At 32.9% G+C, this 15,911-nt stretch overlaps 1 pseudogene; it reads right to left on the bottom strand.

The window, feature by feature from the left end:
• Nucleotides 1–11,411: 11,411 nt before the first annotated feature.
• On the bottom strand, nucleotides 11,412–13,623 carry LOC128215928 (uncharacterized; annotated as a pseudogene).
• Nucleotides 13,624–15,911: the final 2,288 nt, after the last annotated feature.

The following is a 15,911-nucleotide window of genomic DNA, read 5'->3' as shown; positions in this document are numbered from 1 at the left end:
TTCTGCTTCGTTGTATTTGTGAATAAACTATATCATATATCTCTCATACGATCTCTGTAAACCAATCAGACTCTTCAGCCAATTCCGTTGTTTACTTCGGCATAATAGAAGCGTTCGACAATTTGATTTAAATTTTTCAACGAAGTACCCTCGCAAGTATATAAAAAATAAAGCTGCACTCTCACAGATTGAACGTTTTGACAACTTTTTTTTTATCTTGGAAAGAGCCTTTTTTATGCGAAAATGCATGTAAACCAGACACATAAGACTGCTGAAAAATAGATCGCATATTTTTATATTTAAGTTCAAAAACTCATGTTTTATGCATTTTCTTAAACCGTAAGTAACGCTTTTTAGCCATACAGCATTAATTTTCGAAATATGAAAATCTGGGATCTGATCTTTTGTCAGCAGTCTTTTATCACTGGTTTGCAGATATTTACCCATCAAAAAAGCTCATTCCAAGACAAATACATAAAAAAATCAGTTTTAAAAACGGTAAATCTGTGAGAGTGCGGCTTTTAGTAAGCAATACAGATAATGCTATAAATGCAAAAAAATATATATCAAAGTTGCAGCAATATTTATATTTAGGATTTTTTGGTAAAAAAACCCAGATCGCTACCTCTGCACCACAAGCGTACATGATCGTATAAGGTATTACATAACGTAATGGACATTTTTATAACATATATTATAGTTAATAAACGTTGTCTTCGTCCTAATGATTATGTTAATTGTTGATTGGTGCGCTTTACATAGTTTCATAGAACAAGGCAAGTCTTTTTTTTTCAACTTATTTTTATCAAAAGTATTCAGATTAAAAGTTGAAAAGCCCTAATGCAGCGAGTTATTTCTCACTTTATCCGTGAAACACAAACGAACAAAAATACCCCTTTACCTCGAAACCTTCCATCATTTATCCAGTGTCCAGTTTCTTTTGAAGTTTTTGCAATCTCTGGATGGAGTGTCAGCTTGTCCCAAAGGTAAGTAGTTCCGCATTTTGCGCCGCCAATCAAAAAGAAGTAAGGCAAGCATCGCGTTGTTAATGTTGATCCGCTACTTTCTCGCCAACAAGGATTTTTGTAGTTGGTAAGAAAATCCAAAGAGCTCTGAAAATATGATAATTATCCGAAAATAAACAAAACATGCTGACAAATGATCAGATCTCACTTTTTCATATTTCATAATAATAATAATAATAATAATAAATAATAATAATAATAATAATAATAATAATAATAATAATAATAATAATAATAATAATACTAATAATAAAAAGTATAATTATAAAAATAATAATAATTATTATAATAATCATCATTATAAAAATAATAATAATAATAATAATAATAATAATAATAATAATACTAATAATAAAAAGTATAATTATAAAAATAATAATAATTATTATAATAATCATCATTATAAAAATAATAATAATAATAATAATAATAATAATAATAATAATAATAATAATAATAATAATAATAATAAACATATGTATAAAATTAAAATGATAAAACTAAACTAAAATAATAATGATAATAATAACGATATTAATAATAATAATAATAATAATAATAATAATAATAGTAATAATTAAAATAAAAATAATAATAATAATAATAATCATCATCATCTAATAATGATAAAAATAATAATCATCATCATCTAATAATGATAAAAATAATAGTAAAAGTAATAATAATAAAAATAGTAATAGTAATAGCATTTATTATAACAACAACAATAATAATAATAATAATAATAATAATAATAATAATAATAATAATAATAATAATAATAATAATAATAAAACTGACTGTAGGATGGGAAAAACATATCAATTCTCTAACTTCGCTCTGAAATGAACCTGTTGCGTAGAACCGCTGCCTATAATTTCTGGGTGTTCAAGATCAGCACGAATCAGCACTGACCTACTGGTCAGGCCCAGTCTCAATGTCAAGTTTGATGACCATGGGTCTAGGCATTGTTATTGTTGAGTTATCACTTGGACAAGCTTTGACAACCTTTTACCATTAAAGGTCACTGTGACCTTGACCTTTGATCCGATGACACGTAAAAATCAATATGAGGTCAACTACTGGCCAGGCCCAAACTTCATGTCAGGTTTAATGACTTTACGTCCAGGAAATGTCGAGTTACCATTCGGACAAGCTTTGGTCTACCGACGGACCGACCGACATGTGCAAAGCAAAATACCCCTCTGGGACATAAAAAGAGCGACCCTTGCAATCCAAGAAATTACCGGGGTATAACGTTAGTCAGCTGTTTTGCAAAGATTTTACCGATATGTTTAATAAACGATTAACACCTTGGCAGAAAATAATGACGTACTGAGCTATTCTCAATTTGGATTTCGCAAGAGTCCGTCTTCTAAATATGCTATTTTTGTGTTCGATGCAATTGTGCAAAAACTGTCAAATGATAAAACAATAATTGTACTGTGCCTTTGATGATATGATATGAAACCTGCCTTTGATGATATGATATGAAACCTGCCTTTGATGATATGATATGAAACCTGCCTTTGATGATATGATATGAAACCTGCCTTTGATGATATGATATGAAACCTGCCTTTGATGATATGATATGAAACCTGCCTTTGATAATATGATATGAAACCTGCCTTTGATGATATGATATGAAACCTGCCTTTGATGATATGATATGAAACCTGCCTTTGATAGTGTTAGTTTAAATAGAATCTGGTTAAAGTTATATAGATCAGGAGTTAATGGAAAAATGGTCAGAATTGTTAAGAATATTTATGCAAATGCAGTTCGCTGCCCAAATATTTTGATTGTGTTGTCGGCCTAAAAGAAAGATAATGACCCCGTTATTATTTGCCTTTTTAGTTGGTGACCTTGAGCTATTTCTAGAAGATGATCACCTGTGCGGACTGACGATTGGCGAGATTACTATTATACTGATGTTATTTGCTGATATATGTATTTATGGAAAAACTGTTGATGAATTATAACATAGTCTAAATACGCTACATAATAGAGACTTTGTTAAATAGGGCCTTCAATAAAACGATGGTCATGTTTTTTTCGTTAAAGAGGTAAAGAACGTAACAATTAAAAAGTTAAGCATCTAGTTAAGCCTCCTATCGCCTTTCTTTTTCGGGGAACTCTGAACTTAGCCATCCTTTTTAGTTAATATATTTGGTAAACGTTGTATGTCTAAGTCCTGACCACTTTTAGTTAGGCTATAATCCATTAATTCTTTATAAAATACATACAAAAGTAATAATATAATTTTCCAGCATATAACAAAGTTGACTTTTTAGTGACTATTGTATTCATTTTTTTCGAATTTAAAATGTCCGTTTCACACTTGTAAAAATCGTATTTTTATAGAGTGTCCTTGAATATCACGTAGATGTTTATGTTCTCTCCATTTGGACTGTGGTAAAACCACCTTCGAGCTCAGACAAATTTCATGTGTCCGTTTTTAATTCCATTTTAAAAATCAGCTCCATTTTAATGTGCTGCCCCGTCATGCATTATATTTTTAACCAGTAGAAAAAAGACAGAAAATACTTCAAAAGGCTGACAATTCAACTCAAACCAATTACTTCGGATTTCAGTTTCAGTTTCAGTTTTTATTTACTCTCATCACATAATACAAATATGTGTTTTGAGGTCATCAACATGAATAATACAAAATGTTGTATATAAACATGTTAAAGAACAATAATATATATTAACCAGGCTGTATGGTTAGTAATGTAGTACTAAGTAGGTTCAAACAAAAGTTTAAGTACATAAACAGATAGAACTATTTATAAGGACAGTGGATGCTAAAATATTGTTTATGGGTTGCCAGGTGAGGTTTTAAAAGCTTGACATATAATTTTGACAAATTTGCTCAGGTTATTCAGCTTCAAAAGATCATTTTCACACATAACATTTTTGAAAGTAAATATATTAGTATTATGCATGTTTACATAAGGTAAGTATCTTTTCCTATCATTAACAAAATATGGGCACAGTAAAAGATAGTGGAATTCATCACCAATTTCATTTAGATTACATAATTGGCATTTTCTATCATTTCTGTCTATTCCGAGTCATCTTCCTTTTTCAATTGGTAAATGATTATTACTAAGTCTAAAATTAATTAGAGACTGGAAAAGGTTCTCATTTACATTAAGATAACATTTTTCAAGTTCCAATTACATTTGGAGGAGTTAAAGACATCACTATTCCAGGCTTGTTTGAACTGCTCTTTTAAACAAGTTTCGACTAGATTTAATAAAGATTGCTTTGAAGCAGTATAATCTTGGTTCTGACATATATAGCTCAAACCACATTCATCAAGAATAGCTTTGACATTACTCAACCATTCATAATAATGTTCATGAGCGGTAAAATCTTTCAATAGAAATTTATACAAAATGGATGACATATTATAATGGTTATGGGTCAGTTTATACCAAAATCCTACTATGCATTTTTTAATCATAATACTTAAAGGGTATCGGCCAAGATCACCATAAAACATTATATGAGGGGTGCTTTTTTAATATTCAAAATATGCTTCATAAAATCAGTGTGCACCTTTTCTATTAAATTAAGGTCGCCGTAGCCCCAAACTTCACAAGCATAGAGTAAAATAGGTGCAACAGTATTGTCAAATAACTTAATTTGGCAATCTAATGGTAGACATAGATTTCTTATCTTCACATAAAGGCAAAATAAAGCTTTTCTAGCCTGCTCCACAACATGTTTTTTTTTTTACAGTTTGTTAGCCTTCTATTTTTTGAAAAAGTTACTCCAAGATATTTGAAAGCGTCTACAACTTCAAATTGTTTGTTATTAACAAAGATATTTCTATTGCGTCTTGGTCTGTCACCAAATACTAAAACTTTTGTCTTTTCAATATTAATATCAAGCTTCCATTTATCGCAGTAATCAGCAAAATTATTCATTAAAGAAATTAGCTCATTTTCTGATTTTGCAAACAGTACTGTATCATCTGCATACAATAATACTACTATTTTCAAGTATATATCAAGGTCAACATCAGTTATATCAATACATGAGTTGCTTTTACTTAGGATATAATGCTCTAAATTATTTAAAAACAAAGAAAACAGTATAGGAGATCAATTTTCTTTCGCCTTGTCTGACACCGCTGCAACATTAAAAATATTCTGTTGTGTTATTATTCAACAGTAAACATGATTTAATGTTATTATACATATTTTTTATGACATTGAACAATTTCCCATTTATATTATATTCAACTAGTTTTGCCCAGAGCTCCATACATAATCGAACGCCTTTCTAAAGTCAATAAATGCACAGAATAGTTTGGTTTTCTTATGCTTGCAAGATTCTGACAATAAATGCAAAATAAATATATTGCCAATAGTGCTATGGTTTTTTCGAAAGCCAGCTTGAGTTTTAACAACAACTCATTTTCTTCAATGAAAGATGTAAGCCTAGCATTTAATACTGCAGTAAATAGTTTACCAAGGCAGCTTAAGATTGTAATTGGTCTGTAGTTTTCCGGGAACATCATGTCTTCTTTATTTATATAGATCGGTAGTATAACACCAACAAGCCAAGATTCATGTAGAATACCAGTTTGCAACACAACATTGAAAAAATTAACATAGACTTCAATAAAAATATGACGCGTTGATTTAATGTATCCATTTGCTATTTGATCTAGACCACAGGCTTTATCATTTTTCAACTTATCAATAGCTTTTTTAACTTCTGATTTGGTAATGTTGTTATCTAAACTATGTAATACATCAACATCTGGGAAGTCTGCAATAGGTTCTTCAACATTATCGCTATTTTTAGCGTTTAAATTTTTAAAGAAATTCAGAAAAACTTCTTCGTCAACAGATGCATTTCGAGATTTGTTATTTAAACTATTTACATATTTCCAATAATCTTTTGGAGATTTACTCTGCATGTTTCTAATTTCTTTCTTGAATTTACGTTTATAATGTACAACAGAAGTTTTAATAGTTTTCTTATATGATTTACTAGCATTTAACATACGTTGTTTATTTATATCCGATTTGCAAGACTTATAATTTTGTTTACTATTGTGAAATTATTTACGGGCATTATTACAGTTGTAATCAAACCATTTTTTCTTTGGATATTTCTTTATCGGTTTCTTAGTATCTTTGTCGTAAGTGCCAAAAGTATTTTTTGCAGACGATGTAAGTACATCTCCTATTTTTGAAACAACGTAATTTATTTTTACCTTATCAAATATAGTATTGCTACTATCAAGAACATTTATAATATCGTTTATTTTAAAAACATATGACATTCATTGCTTAAAAAGATACAATAACACAGTTAGCTTAATCCAATATGACTTCGACTGACACCTCCTTTGTTTGGTTATTAGCAAAATCTTAATTCGTTGGCGTGTGTTAACCTGTTACAAACAGAGTTGCATATTTCAAATAACGGAAGTAAAACATCTAAAAAATCAATATTTGTATTTCTTTAAAATAATTTGTAGATCAAGGAACACTAAAATTATGAAACTGGTATCAATTACCACTAAACCTTTTTTAAAAGGTAAGGCATAACATACAGCATAACACGATCATTTGATACGAGTTGTTTACGATAGCAAGTTAAAATGTCATTATTGTTGAGACAACGTTTAGTTAAAACTTGAACTAAATACGAATGCATTAAGTAGAATATATTTCATGTACAACATTTTAATCAATGACTTCCAAATCTCCGGATTAACATGCTCATTGCACTTTTATCATGATCCACAACGAATTCATGTAGTTGTGTTCCACGGAATCATTTATCCAATGAAAAGGTTCGGACGTGCATGTGCCCATGATGTATTACCTTTGGCTTCATGGACTTCTACATAGAGTTTATTCTGATGTAAGCATATACAGCTTATTATCAATTACACATGTTTTCAAACATACATGTATGTAAATGCTATCATGGACCTATAAACCATGGTTTATAGGTCCGTGATGGTATACAGTCAAACAATTACATAGATAATGATACAAACACAGAAAAGAAAATAATAAGTTAATTGACATGAGAGTGTATAATACAAAATGTAACAGTGTAAAGTTATTACATAGGAATGTTGATTGAAGAGTTTCTTACTTTATTTGTCTTTATCAAATAAGATGCTATTTGTGTAGTAAGTGTGTTTTTTTTTCGTTGTATTCAGCATGTGTGTCAATTAGAGAGGTATACCCTGTTTATTTTATAGCACCTTGATTTACAGACAATTTGACACGTTATCAACACGAAGAGCACTCGTTCCCAAAACATGCGGACAAAATTTCATGTAGCACATAATTTGCCAAATCAAAATAAATTTATTTACGATATATTTATTAACAGGTTGAGTTGAGTGCAAAAAGGTAGACAAAATGTATACGACTAAGAATAAGAAATTAAGCATTACTTATGAACATGTTGACTCGATGAAGATTTGCAAATTATTATCTTTTAATACCCTTATATAATTATGTACTGTGAAATCAATTATGTACTGTGAAATCATTCATGTTCGTGGGTTGGTTGAACCACGAATTCAAGATCCCACGAAATATAAACCCTTTATTCACTTTTTCAATTGCCTTGTTACGTACATATTCTAGTATATTCTTTACAGAGGTCGCAGTATACAGTGTTAAAACCTGTCTCACTGTATAACTTACGATCATTATTCTGTTAATATATTATAACTGCCATTAACAAATAATCAACCAAATCAATTAAATATGACCCTTTTTACACTGTTCTCCGTATCTCGGCGAACCTACGTCAGGGGGGTGCGCGCGCATATTCGCCATTACACGCTTAGGTAAACAACCGAATTTGCAAGTGAAAAACAAAACCAATACAACATGTCAAAGAAAAGAAAACGAGAAAACGATGAAAAGGAATTAAATGTAAGCACCTTAGTTCATATTTTAAGCATCATATATTTATATTTTTAGTTTATATTGCGTTATATTTGTAAACAAACTATCCGCTTACTGAAAAAAGTGGGTGGGGAATTTTTCTTACGAAGTCAACCGAATTATTCGAATATGTATCGAAATTATGTTTGTCATTCATATTCATCAAACTATTTTAGTAATTAATCATGTCAACATTCAGCAAACCATTATTTTCAATTTATTATATTGATTTTGACAGCCAAATATGAGATTGTAAATTAAAAGGTTTTAAGTGTGAAACCCACGATTTTGGCCAATTTCTGTAGAAGTTTCTCAGGCAGCCTGATTAAGTGTGAACTTTGTTGTTTAGGTACAATTCCAGTTTTGACCAGAATTCTGTGCACATGACATAATTACAATTATTACTATTATTATTGTAACATTGATCTAGCGTCCATCTGTTTACTGTCAGTCAGGCATTGTTTGATTTGTAATTGTTGAATGATGCATACTTTCATAAGTAGATTGTTTGACAATTTATGATTAATTGATAGAACATCAGCTAGCTTTATTATTGTGATAATGCCCCGGGGTTATGTATGTAATTGTAGTAAATGTCATCAATTCCAGGTGGTTCTTCCGCAGACATTCCGGGAGATAACCCATCTGACCAACATAGAGTTGAATAGTGTTCTACGCCAGTTTGACCTTCCCACCAAGGGTAAACGCACCCATCGCTACACGATACTGGCCAGCCATCTAAATATATCTACAGCTGATGGAGGTGACAGTGATCCTTTCTTACACACCTTGAAAGAGATCCAGTCCTTACGCGAAGGATGGGTTAAGGACATTCGTCAAGTCCCGCATGTGACTCTGGAGAGTATTAAGAGGTATCTGTCAGCCTCTCATGACATCGCAGCAACAGTCACCGCTGGAGCGTTCGAGAAGTACACCGACGAGACACTCCGTTCCTACAAGGCCTTGAGAGCATATGACTTATGGGAATCAGGCCACATCAGTGGTTATATGTTCAATGGTTTAGACAATATTGACCACTTCTGTGCGCTTCAGTGCCTTGCGAATCCATCTGGGGATACTAGTGGTACACAATACTCTGTGACAGTTGTATTGAATGACAATGGTGCACCTGTGGGAGCAGCTTGTACATGTATTGCTGGATTGGGTGAGGCATGCACTCACATAGCTGGTCTGCTCTTCGGTATTGAAGATTTTGTGGCTAGAGGACATCGCGATCTACCAGATGATGAAGGACTTACAGAAAAACTGTGTCGGTGGACTGTTCCCAAAGGACCTAAAGTTGATCCAAAACCAATTAAAGACGTTGTTGTTAAAAAGAACGTCCCAGGAAAATTTAGACAGGAAAAAAAATCAATGTAACAGACTATGAACCTCTTCCTCCCGCAGTTCGCACAGTAGACTATGACAGTCTCACACTTCTGCATCACACATTGAGCTTGCAATGCCCTAATCTTCCCTGGGTGCAAGCAGTAGCACCAGCCATAACACAGAAGTACAAAGCAAATGATGGAGATAGACATGTTATACCGAAAGGTCCCACATTTCTACCAGGCGTTGTATCTGATGACAATCCTGTGTTGATACCAACTAGAGACATTTCAGTCAAGACTGAAAACATCCCAATAACACTTAAAGACAAACTCAAACTGGCATCAACAAGTGATCTGGTGACATATACAACTGAGGAAAAAAAATCAATCGAGGTCATTACGCGAAAGCAAAAAGAATCAGCACACTGGCTTAGGTATAGGCAAGGAATAATAACTGCTTCTAATTTCAACAGAGTTATTAGTCACTCGAAAAAAATTGCTGAAGAAAGGCGAAAGCAGTGCGACAGATAACCTTGTGGACATGCTGATTAATGGGTCCAACTTCAAAGGTAACAAGGCAACGAGGTATGGGAACAGACAAGAGCCACATGCAGCATCTCTATATGTAGACAAGATGACAACAGACCATGCTAACTGTTCTCTTCGCACATGTGGACTTCACATTTGCAAGTCATTTGAGTATCTGGGAGCCTCGCCAGACAGGATTTTTAAATGTGCTTGCCATGGCAAACGGCTGGTGGAAATCAAATGCCCCTTCACATTGGTGGACAAGTCTAGGAAGATAGACAGTTTAGACTTCATCACTAAAGATGGTGAACAGTCCCTTTAACCTTGACATGGTTATTTTATGTACCAAGTTTCTCTTGAATATCATAGTCCTTAATGAAAGAGCTTTTAACCTTGACGTGGTCATTTTTGTGTGCATGTGGGACCTGTATTTATCTTGGCTTGACTATTGCACATGTAATAGTCACACTATTGAGGGGTCAAGGTCACCATCTTACACTTACATTTTTTATTGCGAAATCTTATGGACATTTGAACTAGGACTGGTAGAACTTGGTATTTCACCAATGTGTATGGAAATGTTTCCACAGCAAAAGTCATAATCACTCATATTAGTTAAAGTCATAAACTCATTTCAACACATGTATTAAAAACTTCAGTAAATAAATAAACTAAAATGTACTTGGCCTTCAAATGGATCTAATGTACAAGAAAAACAAATATTTCTTGAAATTTAATGGTGTATGAAACAGCAAAAAGGTTCATCAGTTTATCAATAATGCATTATAGTCAGCAATTAAAGCGTATGTGTGCATATTGATAAAGACCTAGGACAATCAACGTGGAAGGAATTATACAGGAATATTAATAAAATTTGAAATATTAAAACAAGAGTAAACATAAATATGCCTCTAATTGTTGAAAATAATGTCAACCATTAAAATGTAACTGATGTGAATAAATATATCTTATCACATGTGAATGTAGTCACAGTCCAAACAATTGCACTTTTTGGTACTGGTGGTGGAAGTATTGACCATATATAATTACATGTGTCTTACCGGTTTATGAAAAAAGGTTTGAAATGATCAACATTTTCCACATTAGGAAGTCATTTACAACAAAAATGACTATTGCATCAATTGCATGTGAGATCAATATTTGGCATGGTTCCCTATAAGTTAACAGTAACAATAGAACAGCATATATAAAATAATAAATGGCATAGTACTTGAAGCACTGTTTCAAACTGAATCTCAAGCAAGTGATTACTTTATATCAACAATATTTGATGAGATTAATGTGTGACATGGTACACTTAAAAGTCTGACAAAAAAGCTGAGCATTAACAACATACATATAGTACTTTGAGCATTCAAACATACAAAATATAGTACTTTGAGCATTTCCAACATACAAAATGTAGTAATTTGAGTATTTACAACATACAAAATATAGTACTTGGAGAATTTACACCATACATATAGCACTTGGAGCACTATTTCAGATTGGATCTAAGTAAAGAACAATGCCTGATGACTTCAACCATTCTATCAACAGTACTATAAACATAATCCTGATCACTCATCTTCAACTTTCAAGAAAGGGTCCTGGAAATTAACCAGATACCCACAAGCCTTGAAAATGTGGTCAAACACATCCACTTGAGACAGTTTCACTTCTTGTCTGAGGATGTTGAATTGTTTAATTCTTCTAATTGCTCTTTCGATATGAACCCGGGCTTCAGAGATCTTCTTGTTCTTATGTAGTTCATCCTTTTTAAACTGTGATTTGTCCTTATGTTTAAATGACGGTATTACCAGTTTAACACCTGAGGGAAGGCATTCCTGGATGGTGAAGCCACGGTTTGCCATAACCTTTTCTCCTGGATTTAAGCTAGAAAGTAGGTCATCAGCCCCTACAGTTATGAACTTGTCACTTGATCTACCACCATGCATCACAGAAATGTACGTTATAGCACCACCTGTATTCATACCTACAAGGAACTTAACAGTTGAGTGGTGTTTATAGTTTGAATGAAATTGTTTGTGAGCACCAACAGATGAAGGGGTTTCAGAGTACAGTTCTGTACAGTCTACAATTACTCTCAAGTTCTTGAACTCATTAAAACACTTCGCGTTGTACATGTTGTCACATTCTGTGGTTGGTGGCATCTTGCATATTTTTTCTAGTTCCTGAGATAATAATGTCACCCATGCAGTGAAAATAACACTGCATCTTGCAGTGGACATGCCAAACCGCATTGAACAGTCCATAGTCTGCAAACCAAGTTTCAATTTAACCAGAGTGAAGAACATCTCTTGCTCAAGGGATGTTTGTCTGGCTTTTCCTGGCTTTCGTTTGTAGTTTTCGGCATGATTCTTGTACGCTTTTGTCCTTTCGCCTTGTGGGTACTTAAGAACTTTTGCTTTTGGCTCCAAATATTTGTACAGTGAATCAAAGACCTCAACTTTAAGTCCTGTGCAATAGCGGAACAGCTTGTCATTGTTTCTCAATTCATTCACCTCTAATATTTGTCCAGAAGCCTTCAGTTTTTTCAGGTCATATTCACATGTCTGTAGTCTTTCTCTTTCTTGGATGACACCGGCCAAGTCTTTGTTGCTTTCTAGTAGCTTGAAGGACTCCTTATCTTCCTCAGTGTTGAGGTAGTCTTGACCCGCCAACTGCACTGCCTGAAACATTTTCAATAATAACAAGGTAATTCAAGATAATACTTTTATAATTTTCATGGAATATGTAAATGTAATATGGTTCAGATTGAAATTTGTCACTGACCAAGATATAAACCATCAAAGTGTAGTACAACTTGTTCATTTGATCAGTATATGTTTAGAGTTTATAGTGAACAAATCATTTACATGTCATGAATGCAGTGCATGTTAAGTACAGTACTGAGTACTGCTCTTTAAGGTGCACATTAATAGATTGCTGCATATTTATTCCTTTAAATGTATTATTATGTATAACTCATTGGATATCAATTATATATTTTTTTAGTTGTGTTTCATTATTTTTTGCATCCACCTATATTTTGTGCCTTAGACTACATGTATGTATTTTGAAATAAATACTTAGGCAGTTACGCCTATGGTTGTATTTCTTCAGTATTTGTGTCTAGTAAAATGTTTTTTTTAAGTTTAATTTTGTAAGAATTAACCTCTGTGATTATATCTGCTGTGTCTGGCACTACCACATCTGCACAGGAATCCCGGTCCACAATGCCTGCATCATCTATGACAGGACCCTGCTCACATGGAATTCTTTCAGGAGTACACTGAAACAGAGATGAAACGTTCAAGTATCATTCAGTCGATTATTTTTCTAAGTGCTTTGATGTGGTTACCCTTAAAACATCGATTTACAGTCGTAAATATGAAAACATAGCTGATCAGATCTTTTGTCAGCAGTATCATGTCATCTTTTCCAGACATTTGCACCAACATTGGCTCAATTTCAAAACAGTACATCTGTGAGGGTGCAGCTTTAAGATAGAAAATGATGATTATTAATCTTCATATTTACATTTCAATCACAATATATGACTTACAATCGGTACTGCTGTGTACAGGGCTCTTTTCACATTCTGGTTACTGGCTTGTCTCTCCTTAGGAGCTTTCCAAGTGGGCTTACTGCTGGCAGGACGATGGGAAAAGATGGATGGAATTTGGAACCATTTCTTCCTGGACTTGGCCTGTGGTGGTTCATCAAAATGGCAGCTGCATAATTTTGAAGATTTGCTTGGTGTCCATAACTTTGTTACAATCTTTCCATTTTGTTCAATTTTTTCTACTCTTGAAATTTTATTTAGCCAAAGGGTCCTTAACTTTGGTTCTTCTGGAATTCTAAAGAAACTGCATGTTGCCCCGCGAGATCGTTTATGACTACAACCTTCTGCACAACAAAAGTCCCTTTTCCCCATTTTGGAGGAAAAAACAAAAAGTGCACCGCATGAAACCTATGTTAATACTCTTATCAACTACAAAACAATATTGCGTAAAGAATTTTGAGAAAAAGAATAGTTCATTTGAGCGTAACGATTCGCATTAGCTGTCACATCGGATGTAAACAAAGATGGATACCCCCCTGAGGGTCAAATCTCACTTCCAAATCTCGCTCTCGTTTACGCGTGATTTCACAATGTAAAATCAGACAATGCAGCAAATGACAGTTATAAGCACGTGTTTAAACGTGTGCTGTTAATGAAAATCTCCAAGTTTACAAGATGTGCGTGATGAGTGTCCATACTCGATTTTTAATTTAATAAAATAATTAATCGATTACTAGTATATTGAAGGTTACTAAGCACCGAACGTGACAATATACGTACCTTTTCGGTGTTTTCACAGTTTGCAAAATTCTTAATTGGCATTCAATGGCTTCCCCTATCTGTATTTATGATCAGGGTACATCTTCTTTTATTACCTTTATTCCCAATTAAATCGATAAGTGACATGGGTATATGCATTAATTGGCATGTCGTACCATATTAGCGAGTGTCATAAACCGAGTGACATAGAAGACGGAAATCACGGGCCAGCGCGTGGATATTATGCAGACGATCTAGGACGATCGCATCTTCGATTTTTATTTTTTTTCAAAAATGAAAATCCACGAATTCAAGTACCCACGAAATTGTTTTTTTCGGCAAACCACGAAATTTCATGCCCACGAACATTAATGATTTCACAGTAATATATAAATGTATCTTTTACCCATATATGATTAGGAGAAGGCACACACTACTTACGTGTTTCCTTATTCATACAGTATACGTCGGAGTTTAATTTATGACAGAAGTATATAAAATGGTATTTCAAAATGGAATAACACATAATGATGATTCCATGCTTAGAATTATAACAGTTAAATGGTACATACATATCGATTGCATCAGTTTATAAATAAACAGACACACATTTAAACAAGAAGAAACTCGATTATTAAAATTATATCGACATATATTTGTCAATCACTTTAAACGAATCTGATCATGTGCTCAATAGTTTTTCTTTATCTCATTACTGTATCGATTATATTTAACCTTAATTCAAATAAGTGAATTCGTTTTGACTTAAGAATAATACTATTCCAACTTAATGATAAACTCCAAACCTGTTGTGCAATAGGATCGTTAAAAGTGTGTGGAATTAAATTAAGATTGAATTACACGGAATTTAAAAATTTAATTAATATTTATGATATATTTTGCTGTACTGAAACTATGTTATCAGATTTAGACATCATTAGCATTGAGAATTATGAATTTTTATCACAACCTAGAAAACAGAATGTTTTGAAAAAAAACCCAGGAGGTATTGGATTGTTTATTAAAGACATGCACTTTCAAATGATAGAAACTCAGTCTGATTATATCATGTGAGTAAAGGCTAATAAGGGATCTCTGTCCATAAATACAGATGTAATATTGGGTATTATTTGCATACCTCCTGAATCTTCCAGATTCTTTAGCCATGATGAAATGCTTATTTTTGAAAATGAAATTATGGATATGTGTAATAACCATGACAATGTTATCTATGTGGGGACACTAATGGTCACACTTCAAATGCAAAGGATTTTGTTGAAAGCGATGATTTGATCGCAGATTTATTAAATTTTAATAACGAAATTTTAGATTATTTTAATCAAGTACGTACCCTTGTTTTGAATAAGTTAACGCTGAATCGCTCTTCTGTTTATACCAAAATAAACACAATCGGTACAACTATTTTGCAAATAAGCAAAAATAATAATTTATTCATCTGAAATGGTAGGTTTGGAAGGGATAAGGGCATAGGCAAAAGTACCTATAAGCAAAATTCCGTTATAGATTACTTCATAAGCTCGCTTTTTTTGAATAACATACTACAATTTGAAATACATGATTTCGACCCACTTTATTCCGATGGCCATGCAATATTATGTTGTTGTTGAGTTTATAAAGGTCTGCCCGCGCCCTATAATGGCTGCATTATGGCTTGACCCCGTCACATCCCCAAGTGTGACTTAAACAGAATTTTGAAGCCAAAAGGGGAGTTTTACCCCCATCGGTTGATGGG

The sequence above is a fragment of the Mya arenaria genome, chromosome 14 (genome assembly GCF_026914265.1).
Source record: "Mya arenaria isolate MELC-2E11 chromosome 14, ASM2691426v1".
In the NCBI taxonomy this organism is placed as follows: Eukaryota; Metazoa; Mollusca; class Bivalvia; order Myida; family Myidae; genus Mya; species Mya arenaria.
Note: the sequence above shows the minus strand (reverse complement) of the source record. Positions and strands in the feature narration are given on the sequence as shown.